The sequence below is a fragment of the Ascaphus truei genome, unplaced genomic scaffold (genome assembly GCF_040206685.1).
Source record: "Ascaphus truei isolate aAscTru1 unplaced genomic scaffold, aAscTru1.hap1 HAP1_SCAFFOLD_411, whole genome shotgun sequence".
NCBI classification, from domain to species: domain Eukaryota; kingdom Metazoa; phylum Chordata; class Amphibia; order Anura; family Ascaphidae; genus Ascaphus; species Ascaphus truei.
Window position 1 is genome coordinate 152453 of NW_027456742.1, and position 14818 is coordinate 167270.

Here is a 14818-nt window from a genome sequence, read left to right on the forward strand (position 1 = left end):
TATTGGTAAAAAAAAAACTACCGACTAGAGCACCAGTTGTATTTCAAAAGGCAAAGAACATCAAATCTGTCTTGGCACCAAGTAGATTAAAATATTCACAGGTCATGCACATGAAGGATATAAATGATGTTTATGGTAATTTTCTTTTGTAAGCGCCCAAGATGTATAACATGTAAACATCTAAAGACATCAAATAGTATCTCATCTCATTCCAACGGAACTACACATTTAGTTAAAGGACATATACATTGTTTATCCAGCTTTGTAGTCTATGCTATTATGTGCCCTTGTGGTATACAATATATTGGGAGGACGGCACGTCCTTTAAGTATACGATTTTTAGAACATCGTAGGAACGTAATACATGGACTACAAACACACAGTTTATCTCGCCACTATCAGTTGAAACATAACAAAGACCCAGCCACATTAGTAGTGATGGGCATAGAAAGTATTAAATCCACTCTATTAAGTGGGGATAGACATAAACGGTTAAATCTAAGAGAAACCTACTGGATCTATGTTCTTAACACACTCAGCCCATTTGGTTTAAACGACTGCATTGATATCAGTACTGTAGTTTGATAGGACAATTCTCCCTTGGTGACATGATATAGAGGTCAGGGTTGAACATGCTTGACTTGTTCCCTCTGTGTCTGTCTCATGGAGTCTCTTCCTCACATATCTGTTTATTAGATAGGTCACGAATTAGAACATATAATAATACTAATCACTTTATCACATAAATCAAGATTAAATTTAGTTTCACACACTTCAATATCACTTTATATAGAAATATAATATCATTGGGTAGTATACATTCGTATACTCTCTCATTTCATTGTATTCTTTTATTGTAGTATATATTAGAGATTTAAGTTATATAAGAATATAAATCATTCACTATAGAAAATAAATAAAAATTTAAATAAAAATAAAAAAATAAAAATGATAAAAATTTAAAAATAAAATAAAAATGTAACATATATATTTATATTAGTTTTACACATATTAGTATCACTTTATATAGAAATACACAATACACAGTATCTCATATACTCTGCATTTATAAATCGGAGTACATTTATTTATGTCATTAGAGATATATACACATATATATTTTCACAGTTTAGAACACATAAAATGATTTCCTCCGTAACTGACAGCGATATATTATTTCTTGCTGTATAGTGCATTCTTTTCAGTTTGCGATATTTGTGATCTCGGATACAAAGTCTCTGTTTGTTTGATGTTTCTTTTCTCCTTATCTGAAAGATATATCACTATTAGTATTTCAGATACATATTAAAACACAATATATGGTTCAACAACTATGGGTTAAATATGTACCCTGGGGTATTTATTATTTATTATAAATAGCAATATCACCATTTTGAATACACATGTAATACCATCTATCACTCCTATATTCTATTTCATGGTCATGGACATTCCTATAAATATCAATAGAATATTTAGAGCTATCTCTGAGTGGGTCCTTTCTGATTTGTTATCCTTTCAAATACACCTCATATATATCTCAATCATTTATCCTCCTCTAGTAGCCCATTTGGGAGGCTGCTGGTCACTGTGAAGTGGCTAGCGTCCATCTCAAATTTATGGGAGGATTGAATGATTGGATTAATCATTATAATACATTTTCATTGTTTTTCCTCTTCCATTTTCCTTATAAATTTTAGATTTATTATTATGTTTACATTGGTACGGTACTTGTGTATTTTAAAATACAATTAATACACATGTATATACAATCATGTTGTAGTGAGTTATAATGTAAATTGATTCATTTAATACAGGCTCATTTTCACAATTATTAAGAATGGTTATTTACTGCTCTAATAACATATAGCCTGTATAATACATATGTACTTACTATATGTGCAAACAAAATATACACACTTATACATGAATTTATATATATGTTTTATTTTGTGGTCATAAAATATGTATATTTCCAATGATTTAATTCTATTGTGTTATTGTTGTATGGGTCTATTGGGACATACAGCCATTAATTAATTGATTGCTTGTATTTATCTATGCAAATACTAGCCATGACCTCTGCTGATTGGTGGATTTAAATATAAATACCTATGACTTATATCCGTCATTTATCCCTTGATGAAATCACCCAAGTGTGAAGAAACGCGTAGGGATACTAGTTTTACTAGTGATGGTCACTGTACCAGACCTTTTCTGTATCTGGGACTTTCATTCAGACTCTGGGACTCTGTGACGCTGCCCCGCGCTGACGCGCTGTTTGCTGGGACTTTGGGACGCCACCTTATGGTGACACGATAGCGATTTGGTCCCCTTGGTCCTACCATCTCCCTTCCTCCTATGCGGAACCACTGTTCACCACAGCTCGTTTCCGGCTGAGAACAGGAGTAGCTGCACATCCCCTGAGTTCCTGCTGGACGGTAGCCCAGAGGGGCCATACAACTTGTGGGAGCAGGACGTGTGAGCGGAGCAGCAGATTCCAGCGTCTGGCGAATGAGTATTACTCATTACATGCTTTAATACTTTCTATGTTTGTGAGTGCGCATTTGTTGGAGTTTTATTGGAACATTAAATGTTGTATCTTAATATAATACACTAGGATCGGGCGCTTTCTTCTCTTCTTGTCTTCTAGATCCAGGGGGATGTCTTTGTTCCTTTCAGAAAGCTGCCTACATCCTATATAGAGGGCCACCACCCTTCCATCTCAATAGGATATTTTCATCACGTGGTTTTTGTTTATTTTTTTGGATATATTTTTGAAAATACAGTCTAGTTTGTATATTATTACAGATAGATACTAAAAGCGCAGTCTTTTTTTGTATATATATATATATATATATATATATATATATATATAGCAACTGTAAATATTACTGTATGTTCATTTGCATGTCTTAGACAGGTCTGCAACCCTGTCTAAGACATGCAAATGAACATACAGTAATATTTACAGTTGCTTTATGCTTTACTGTGGAGGGTTTTTGTCACTTTTTTTACCCACCATAACCTTAATGACAGTGGTGATTATATATATATACATATACACATATATACACACATATATACATACAGTATACACATATATACACACATATATACATATACACACACATATATATATATATATATATATATATATATATATATGTGTGTGTGTGTGTGTATATATATATAATGTGTGTAGAGCAATGTATATATGTGTGTGTACAGACGTGAGCACTGAGTGATATGTAGTTGCATATATGTGTATATGTGTGTATGTATATATATGTGTGTGTGTGTGTGTATATACATATGTGTATGTATGTATGTGCAGAGTATTTACACAAAATGTGAGTTAAGAAGTGGACAGATAAAGGACACTCCTGTGTGTAGTTGTGTAGTTTATTGTCTCTGAGAATGTGTCATATTTCTTAGAAATGAAGGGTCTCGCAAACCACGAATAACAGGCGGTCCTCATATCTGGAACACACTTTGTTGCAGAATAATCAGACACATCATTCACGTGACAGTCCTTCGTATGTCATTTTCTAGGCTATAGATCTTTTATTCTTGCCTCAGTAGTAGGAATATAGAATGTGGAAGGAGCAGAAAGGTCTGATTGGAGCGTTTCGTTCTTTATTTTGCCTGAGTCATTGACCCTGTGGACAGTGATTATCCTATTGAACACATGCTGTAATATCAGGAAGAGTTGGGCAATTTACCGGTACGATAGTAATATTGGGATAATACATTCGGGAAAGTCGATATTGAAATGTTCTTTATTATTGCAATACTACAGTTCATGGACTATTCAGGGACAGGTGGGGACAGGTGGGGACATGCAGATTACGACGCGTCAGGTCTCAAAGGCGGCAGATCTGGAAATGTAAGAGGGATCGCCCGTCTGACTTAGGCTGGCATTCGTCACACCGAGATTGGCGTGACTGCGAGGTCGTGGTTTCATCAGTCTGTCCCTTTGCCATGTAGAGATTTTTTGGGGGGGAGGGAGGGAGGGGGGTAAAAGACCAAAGATAAAATAAACAAATTGTGAACATTGTACTTGGATGTAACTCTGTTTATTTAATGATCTCTGTGCCCCCATCGTACCGCGCTGGAGAATATGGTGGCACTTTACAAATAAACGATAACAATAATTGTGAAAAACAGTCAATAAATTGCAAAATGTGTATCAGTTGTGCAGCTCTAAATAGCATGTTATTATGACTGAGCCACCTGTACTGAAGCAGGGATCTCCTGAAACCCTGACCTGCCGGTGGCCCTTGAGGGCTGGAGTTGCCCACCCCTGCGTTACACCATACTTTAAATGTGTATTTTAATGTAACTATTGCTTTTGCTTATTGTAATACTCGCCTCTATCGAAACCCAGAAAAAATTACAATTAGATGTAATGTTTCTGTTTATTTTTGTCTGATAAAATGTGTTTGAATTATTATTGGGCACTATGTGCGCAAAAAACTCCTTCGTATCAAACTTCATTATATCTTCACCTGCCGCTGATTTTATAAACAATAAAAGATTGTTTGCCACCTCAGAACTGGCGGATTTTTTGATGCACAGAAGCGGGACGTCATTATTTTAATCCGCATTTATGCTGGCGCTCCCCAAAATCGCAAGCGGGTGCGGCAAAGTCGGAGCAAAACCCTCCATCTCCTGCGAGGCAAGATGAAACTGACGTCAGTCTGACTACGTTGCTCCAAACTTGGGTAAGTACACAAACAACATCCACTGCGCGCAGCTAATGTAAAGAACAGGAAGCCTTTGGAATCTCGCACTCAGCGAATATCCAGCTCCCCCTCCTGTCCTGCCTCCGTTTTTCTATTTGTTGTTGTGATCACATAACATCGCAGGTTACTCTCCTGATACTGGAGAGACAGTTATCACCCTGCAATCCGGCCACAATGAGTCGGGTATGGCCGCAGCCTTAAAGCGGCGATCCAAGTGGGCTCCGGGGACCCCCTGCTTGCCTCCGTAGGGGATGCCGGTAGCCGCTCTGTCTCGGCTAGTTGGCATTGCGGGGATCAAGTAATGGCCACTTTCCAAAGCTCTCGCGCCCTGCTGGCCAATAGGAAGCCGTGATGTCATTGGGTTCAGCTTTCTATTGGCCCGCGGAACGCGGGAGCTTTAAACCTCAGCTAGTTCAGCTGGAGTGGCTACCCTACCCTACCTACTACCGAGGTAAGTATCTCCGGAAGCAGGGGGTCCCCAGAGCTGAAATAAATGGGGTGCAGCTCCGGAGACACCCTACTTACACTAAAAAAAATTAAAAAGCTCTTGGATTGCTCGTTTAAAGTTCACAGAGCTTTCATACAGCCAAGCCTCAAGGCCACCATGTGTGTGTGATGCAAAGCAGCCAGCAGTGTGAGTTGATGACACTAATGCAGGGTTCATAACAGGTCAGAGAGATAACTGCATGAAACAGACAGTTTCTTCTTCCAGCGTTCCGGGAGTGCGTGTGTGACACGTGTGTGTGTCCGTCAGAGGATACACACCCCAGCAAACAACCCATATGCAGCAATCTTGCATATGTTGTGCCACGGGCAGTACTACTTGTCCCTAATGTTCTACCTGTATCACACACACTCAGCTAATTACAGGTGTCGCACACATACTGTACAAAAGAACAGAGAATGCTCGCTCAACCTGTAGGGTGCTCACCCAGGATAACAAGCTTCCTAGAGAGCTTGATAAATGCACAACAACGGGAAGGGAAATAAAGAAATAGCCTTTTAGAAGGTGCACTCCCAAATATACACCGGTAGAGAGATAGATACTATACAAATGATCGTGCCTTTAGACCAAGGGTGGCCACTACAGTCCTAAAGGGCCACCAACAGGTCAGGTTTTCAGGATATCCCTGCTTCAGCACAGGTGGCTCAGTGGCTCAGAGCCACATCCTGAAAACCTGACCTGTTGGTGACCCTTGAGGACTTGTTGGCTGCCCCTGCTTTAGAAATTTCTAGAGGCCCTAAACATACCCAGTGCTAAGGTTACGGGGGAATTGTATTTTGTACTTTATTTCTTATCATCACCAGGGGGGTTTCAATTGACCACCTTCAGTGTGATACGGGCCAATGAGGGCGAACCTGCCGCGCGACGTCATGGCCGCGCCACCGCCCCCCCCCCCGCTCCCCACCGCGATCTCCTGCTTTTCTCTGGACGCGCATCCCAGACCACAGATGGCGACTGAAACTGGTGCACGTGCCGCCAGGCGCTCCGACGCATGCGTGCACACGCAGTGACTGGGGCTGTGGCGTAATTGCTATGACTGGCATTTTTCACACTCTTGCATTACAACATAAGTATTCCTGTCCTTACGCTCTTTATTACTACCAGCTGTCGCTATTTCCGTGCTGCATACCGCTGTTCCTGAATAACAAGTTGAATTCGTCACGTTGTGCGTTGGCTTTTTTTTCTCTTGCATGTTCTGGTTTAACTGTTGATAGCAACCAGACCGGCGCTAGGCACTCAGCATGCAAGGCGAGGAAAAGGGGTAGTTAAAATGCAGAGTGATAAAGGAGCAAATATTCCCCTCCCCCCCGGTCTTTGGAGCTGAACCCCATTAATTTCAGCTCTGCTTCCTGAGACACGTCTATAGGGGGTGCAAGGGATGAAGTCACTGCTTCCTATTGGGCTGCGTGACACGGGAGCTTTAAAGCCGCCATTTCAATAACCCATCTGGAGCTGCTACCACCACTCCCAATGGAGGTCTGTATCTCGGGAAGCAGGGGGTTGCTCTGGAGACCCCCTGCTTCAATCCTATAACCCCTCCCCCCCCCCATAAAAGGCACAGCCTTATTGTTTTTGCCTAAGGGCGGCACATAACCTAGGGATAGTAACAATAAGAGTAGATCCCTACATTCAAAGAAGTAATAGTCTAGAGATAAGCCACATACGGAAATACTGCAATTTAATGTGAACAATATATTCAAAAAATTACATAGAAAAACTGAGGCACAGTAATTGCAACAAGTGAAAGCAATTACTGAAGGTGTAAAAAGACACCCAAGGGTAAGTAACAAATGAACCGGAGGATAAGGCGTAGGGGAATAGCAGTGCTATTACTTGACTGTATACTCTTAGTCTGGACTGCGTGTTTGGTTGTCCATGGGGAGTCCTGTCCGTGTATTTACCCAGACCACAGCAATTGAGCCAGTGTATTTACATGTAATTTGTACCCATTGGGGTGTGTATTTGCTTGTGTCTGTACCCGTTCGGTTGTGCCAGGGCTTATTCCCATATCAACTTGTTGGTTCCATTAGTACACTATCTTTGAGTTTGGTTTGTTAGCTTTGATTTGTAGAGGTTATTATTTAGGGTGAGGGAAGTACCTTTGGTCCAACAGATCATAGGGAATGGGCCTGAAGAAGGCGTTCACCCCGAAACATTGCCCCCCTCATTTACCTAAATCCCCTCCCTCCCCATCTGTTTTCCCCTTCCTTCCCCTACCCTTTATCCTCCTGTTCATTTGTTACTTACCCTTGGGTGTCTTTTTACACCTTCAGTAATTGCTTTCACTTGTTGCAATTACCGTGCCTCAGTTTTTGTATGTAATTTTTAAATATATTTTTCACATTAAATTGCAGTATTTCAGTATTTGACTTATCTCTAGACTATTATTTCTTTGAGTTGTGGGAACTACTCTTATTGTTACTATTCATTTGAGGGGTTAGGGTCCCCTCTTGTTCTCGCTGCACCATATCTTATCTTATTACTCAATTTTGGTACATTGAGTGCTGTCTACTCCTCATTTTTATTTGATAACCTAGGGATGGGCCTGATCGCAATAATCCCGTATGTAGTCAGTTATGGCCACATTGAATTAAGCGTAAACCTGTAATAGTAACAGGAGTAACACGTTTTTCTTAGGATGTGTAATTTTTTACAGTACAAACGTAGTCATGTAAGTCAGAGCGTGTCTTCTGATGACCGGAATAATGGGCACGTGGTTTGTAACAGGGACTTAACCCCTGTTTAAATACGGCTTCAATATAAGCCTGTAGTGGTCTGAGGAATCCAGCAGGGAGCTGGTTACTTGCAGCAAGACAATTAACCAGTCTTCAACTGGCTAATCAGACCTGTCAAAAAGCCTCCTTCTTTAAAGTGCTTATAGAGACCCCTGAGAACAGTCACAATAGGCCCCAAAAGAGTTGAGGAAAAGGTGAAATTGCATATCAAAGTGATAGCCAAGGAGTGGGAACACTGGAGGATGTGAAAATCCACCGGCCCTGGGTACTTAACTGTGGTGGCCGCCTCCTTCTTACGAACTGCGGCGTCAGGAGGAGGAGGGCGGCAGCAAGGATGGCGGCCACCACCACTAAGTGCCTTCCCATCGGGTCCGAGAGCGCGGCGAATGTATAAGGGGGCGGACATTTTTTCCACCACCAAATTTTGAGGCCCGTGCCTAACGGGAAATCTGCCACTGAGTGGGGAAGTCTTGCTACGTCACTGTGAGCAAAAGGCCTCAACACCAAAGCCAATGGAGAGGCCAAGACAGCCAGTATTTACTGCTCGTTTATATCGAGAAACCTTTACTGGCTTTTAGGCAGCCCTTGTTATTTGTCGCGTCTTCTGCCGTTATTGACACAATAAACCAGCGCCAATGTTAAGGCTGAGTCCACGCTGCCGCTGAGCTCGCTCATGCTTGGAGAGCGCTAACCATCCCTCAAGCCACGCTAACCCACCCCTCTATCGTGAGAATCAGGCAGGGGGGCTCAACTCAAGTCCTCAAGCCCCCCTCCCCCCCTCACCCTCTCAACAGATCAGGTGCTCAGGATATCCCAGCTTCAGCACAGGTGACTCAGGGGCTCAGTCTTCCGCGCACTCCTGCAGCCCCAGCACTTGGCTGCAGGAGATTGGGGAGGCGATCGGGGGGGGGGGGGGGGGGCGTTCGCCCTCATTGGCTGAACAAGCTCACGTGACTGCTGCCCCAAATCACAAATGTTATTGTCTGGCCAAAATGTAGCAAAACAAAGAGTTTAGGTAATGCCACCGGTGACATCAACTATACTCTTTGTTTTGCTGTCTATTTACCATGACCCTAGGGCACCCAATTCTCCATAGGTCAGGAAGAGCGGGTGGGTTCTCTCTCTAGTAAATGGGCCAAAATGTAGCAGCGTCGACGCGCTGCAGCGCCGCTAGGGACAGCGGGCACTTGAGGAACTACAATAGGAACTCAGGTAAGAGTCCGGATGCGCACGCGCGCGCACGTAGCGACACGGCCTGAGTTATACATAGTAAGAAATGCATTGTCCAAACAGAAACACAGATTATAGCTCCAGAAGAAAACGCAGATACAAATGTAGAGATTTTGAACAAAAACAACAAAAATGGAAAACTTATCTTTAAAAAAAAAGCACAATATACCTGTATATATAAAAAAAAAAATTAAATAAACTTACGTTAATAAAAGCAATTACATATATAACGTTGGATAAACATTAACCTGTTGAGGGTCAGTGGGGCTACGTAAGCCCTCTCACTGGCACTCGATGGAAGCCTGTAATAACGAAATAAAAAGATGAAGGCCATCCTCATCTTCAGTGTCGGAAACCACCCCGGAACCGATGCCAAAAAACAGCCCAATGACCATTAAAGCAAATAGCAAAATATCAAACCAAAGGCCTAAAAAAAACAAAAAATAAAACATATTAACCCCTTTGGTGCCTGTGGGACCAGCAATCCACTGTTAAGGCGTTAAAAATAGTGGTACTTTGTACAAAGTCAAACAACAATCACAGCAGAGTCCCAAGCTTTGCCTCAGGGATCTGTGTACTTTGGTGTGTGTGGTCACATTGGGTTTTGACCCACGATATAATGAATATAATTCTTCCCTTATACACAGTGTTTTCATGCCAATATGGGAAATGTTTTGTGTTCTTTGTATGAGCCCAGTGCCTTTCCTGCAGCTGTCCGCTTCCTGTGGGGCTCTGGAGATGAATCGTGAGGTCAGTGTACACACAGAACAAGGACAAAGTGTACCTGCTGTACGAAAATAATTCATGTCCCAATAATCACATTCAGGTTGCAACATCATCCTGACAGTACTGTTTGTTACTAAAAGCAACTACAGTCTCCCGGGGAAGGGGGAGGAATTCCCTGGCAGGGCCTGCAGATGAAAGCAGTGTTCGTATGTAACCACAGGTGATGGGGGGAGTAGCAGACAGGGCAGTATTTTTACAGGATCCCTTTGCAGTTCCAGATGTTGAAAAGGAAGCCCCCCCGCAGAGCTGATGTCCAAATACTGTGCAACAACCTCTGTGGTGACGGGTAGAAAAGCAACATTGTGCTAAATAAATATCTAACTACGGTACACAAAGCCAAATACAGTAAAGGTTCTTCATTCTAAAACACCTCCTAAGAAACATAAACCTTCCTCGGTTTGGGAAACATTTATATCTTAGACCAGTGTTTTTTTTAAAGCTTTTATTGGTTAAGGAACCCTATAATTATATTGTGAAATTCTGAGGAACCCCAATCCTCTAATAGCGCGTCTGAGATCAGATGCATTGTAAGGAACCCCAACCCTCTCTAATAGCGCGTCTGTGATCATATGCATTGTAAGGAACCGCAACCCTCCCTAATAGCGCGTCTGAGATCAGATGCATTGTAAGGAATCCCAACTCTCTCTAATAGCGCGTCTGTGATCAGATGCATTGTAAGGAACCCCAACCCTCTATAATAGCGCGTCTGAGATCAGATGCATTGTAAGGAACCCCAACCTTTTCTAATAGCGTGCCTGAGATCAGAGGCATTGTAAGGAACCCCAACTCTCTCTAATAGCGCGTCTTTGATCAGATGCATTGTAAGGAACCCCAACCCTCTATAATAGCGCATCTGAGATCAGATGCATTGTAAGGAACCCCAACCCTCTCTAATAGCGCATCTGAGATCAGATGCATTGTAAGGAACCCCAACCCTCTCGAATAGCGCATCTGAGATCAGATGCATTGTAAGGAACCCCAACGTTCTCTAATAGCGCGTCTGAGATCAGATGCATTGTAAGGAACCCCAACCTTCTCTAATAGCGCATCTGAGATCAGATGCATTGTAAGGAACCCCAACGTTCTCTAATAGCGCAACTAAAATCTGATGCATTGTCAATTCTTCAATTATCAAATGACCTGAAAATTGCAGGGAACCCTTTAGGGATGCCGGGGAACCTAAGGGCTCCTCGGAAGCCCTGTTGAAACACTGTATTAGACATATGCCAGATTAATTTACAGATTGTAAAACATTTTTTTAGGACTCAATCTTTTATTGAAGTTTTTAGTAGAGGTGGGTTACAGAAAGATAAGGAAAAGGGGAGAGAGTTAGATAACAAAGGGAAAGATTAATAATGATCATAGATAATGTCAGCATAATACACGGAGCATTGTGATTACAATGTTCATACAGAAGAAATTATATGGTCATTGTAATAAAAAAGCGAAAAGACAACTGGAATTCAAGAGCGACACAGAACATCAGTAACGCCTAATATCACTAATGTAACGTCTGTCTTTTCTACAATTCTTTGCATTGTAGATCTGGCACACATGCGCAATAATTCAATGGAACGCATAGTGTGCATGCACAATAATTCAATGGAACGCATAGTGTGCATGCACAATAATTCAATGGAACGCATAGTGTGCATGCGCAATAATTCAATGGAATGCATAGTGTGCATGCGCAATAATTCAATGGAATGCATAGTGTGCATGCGCAATAATTCAATGGAACGCATAGAGTGTGCATGTGTAATAATGCAATGGAATGCATAGTGTGCATGTGTAATAATTCAATGGAACGCATAGTGGGCATGTGTAATAATGCAATGGAACGCATAGAGTGTGCATGTGTAATAATGCAATGGAATGCATAGTGTGCATGCGCAATAATTCAATGGAATGCATAGTGTGCATGCGCAATAATTCAATGGAACGCATAGTGGGCATGTGTAATAATGCAATGGAACGCATAGAGTGTGCATGTGTAATAATTCAATGGAACGCATAGTGTGCATGCGCAATAATTCAATGGAATGCATAGTGTGCATGCGCAATAATTCAATGGAACGCATAGAGTGTGCATGTGTAATAATGCAATGGAATGCATAGTGTGCATGTGTAATAATGCAATGGAACGCATAGTGGGCATGTGTAATAATGCAATGGAACGCGTAGAGTGTGCATGTGTAATAATTCAATGGAACGCATAGTGTGCATGCGCAATAATTCAATGGAACGCATAGAGTGTGCATGTGTAATAATGCAATGGAATGCATAGTGTGCATGTGTAATAATTCAATGGAACGCATAGTGGGCATGTGTAAGAATTCAGTGGAACGCATAGAGCGCGCATGCGCAATAATTCAATGGAACGCATAGAGTGTGCATGTGTAAGAATTCAGTGGAACGCATAGAGTGCGCATGCGCAATAATTCAATGGAACGCATAGAGTGCGCATGCGCAATAATTCAATGGAACGCATAGTGTGCATGTGTAAGAATTCAGTGGAACGCATAGAGTGCGCATGCGCAATAATTCAATGGAACGCATAGAGTGTGCATGCGCAATAATTCAATGGAACGCATAGAGTGTGCATGCGCAATAATTCAATGGAACGCATAGAGTGTGCATGCGCAATAATTCAATGGAACGCATAGAGTGTGCATATGTAAGAATTCAGTGGAACGCATAGAGTGTGCATGCGCAACATTGTAACTACAGAACAACACTGTCTTTAATTAACACATCTATTTGTTCATTATCTTACAGGTGGAACTTCAGGAGAGACGGCCAGGGCAAGTTGCTGCAAGATTGGATTTTTGAGGAAATCTTTGTTATTTATGTATGTGATCCAAAATAAAGAAACATTATTTATCAATCACACCACAGATCAAATGACACCATTAAATATGTATACTGATAAACAATACACATAAAATACTCCCATCAGTAGAGATTATAACAAAAATGACCCACCTATAATCAATGAAATAAAGCTGTAACTAGTGTTTCCACCTGTAAAATGAATCCAAAGTAAATATCCTGCCTGTGTATACAGTACCTATGAATATCATGACATGCATATCTAACCAAGATATGAATAGTATGCTTATTCCCACTAATGCAGTGCATATGATATATATAGAACACATGTTGTGCCTTCACATAGAAACCCGGGTTCCGATAGACATATACGTATACCATTATATTACAAATGCAAAAATAGTTTAACTTATTTTCATATTGTCACCCCTCCTTTATCTCTCCCCCTCCCTCCCTATCCCTCCCTCTCTCCCCCCCTATCACTCCCTCGCTCCCTATCCCTCCCTCTCTCTCTCCCTCCATAGATAGAGGTGGGAAGGGGAAGAGTTCTTTACTTAACCAAGTGCTTTAATGTGTCTTGTTTATCACTAGGGCTAAGCTTATGAGCACTTTGCTCATCAACCCTGCCCTCTGCAAAATAATGAGTTTTACCTTTTTCTTACCCCACCTAATTCCCCTCCCCCACTTTCTATCTTCCCCCACCTTCTCTCTCTCCTCCCTCCTTCTCTACCCCACTTTCTCTCTATCTTCCCCCACCTTCTCTCTCTCTCCTCCCTCCTTCTCTACCCCACTTTCTCTCTATCTTCCCCCACCTTCTCTCTCTCTCCTCCCTCCTTCTCTACCCCACTTTCTCTCTATCTTCCCAAAACTTCTCTCTCTCCATCGCATCTCTTTCATTTAATACCATCTGATGTGATCAGTTCTTTACGTCATTCTCTCCTCCAGCATTCTTGTTTTCTCCTCAGCTGACTCTCTCTTTCTTCCAACTAAACTTTAGCGCTATTTGACACTCCATATATGCCACCAGGCTATGTGCATTATGATGTCACCGATGAGCTATATCTGATGGAGGGGCAGACAAAATAATTGTATAATATAGAGATATTGTATTGCCGCTTTCAGAAAATGGGGACCAGAACACAAAAGGGGAAGGGGGAATAACAAAAATATAATATGGGCATGAAGCAAACGGTGACACTATGTGCTCATTTACATGATATTTCCCAGAATCCCTGGCTGCAGTGGAAGCTAAGAGATAATGGGGAAAGGCAGGGATGCCGACCTGTTTGAGATGTGAATGTGCTCACAAGTTATATTTTAATTTACTGAAAATGTAATACAAATTAAGGATATTTGTCCTCCTCGTATTGTCGGACGTTTGGAGAGCCTGGAACAAAACCAACCTGATCTGGATCAATTGGGGGAGGAATTTATTTAGCCTAGCCGCCAGGACTTTGGAAACATATTTTAGGTCAACATTGACAAAGAGAGATAGGCCTGTAGCTTTTACAGTTCATGGGGTCCTTACCCTCTTACCATATTAATATTATCTTTGTTTCTAGCATAGCTGGATGTGTCCCCTCCATACTCTTGTTGAATAGATTGGAGACATGTGGGACCAGAATATGAGATCATATTTTACGATAGGGTAGAGGCCACCTGAGCCAGGGGTGTAATAACACGGACAGCAGAGCACACAGGAGCAGATGGTTAGCTCCGGTGGTTAACCAGGAGCAACCGCCCCACCTCTTCCGATAACACACAAAGGGGTAACAAGCTGCACCAAGGGACCACGATGGCATTTTCAGAACGAGCTGTACTAGGAAATAGGGGTCCAGAAGAGCAGAGGGGTCCAGCAGTGAAGAGGCCCTGAGGCAGGAAAATGGGAGATGCAGGCACGGGTCAAACACTGGCGTTCCAGCAGTGATGGAAAGGGTCCAAACAGCAAGGAGGCAAGTCCAGATGAGAACAGCTGGCTAAGC

The 14818-nt window shown here is 41.9% G+C and overlaps 1 long non-coding RNA gene across 2 annotated transcripts; it reads right to left on the bottom strand.

The window, feature by feature from the left end:
- Positions 1-1044: 1044 nt before the first annotated feature.
- LOC142483986 (uncharacterized) lies at positions 1045-2383 on the bottom strand. 2 transcript variants are annotated; one of them, XR_012797522.1, is made up of 2 exons: positions 2213-2383; positions 1045-1268 (listed from the first exon to the last, which is right to left on the bottom strand). It is a non-coding gene; the product is annotated as an uncharacterized LOC142483986 (long non-coding RNA). The 2 variants fall into 2 exon arrangements; XR_012797523.1 differs by having other exon boundaries at positions 2113-2383.
- Between the last annotated feature and the right edge of the window lie 12435 nt (positions 2384-14818).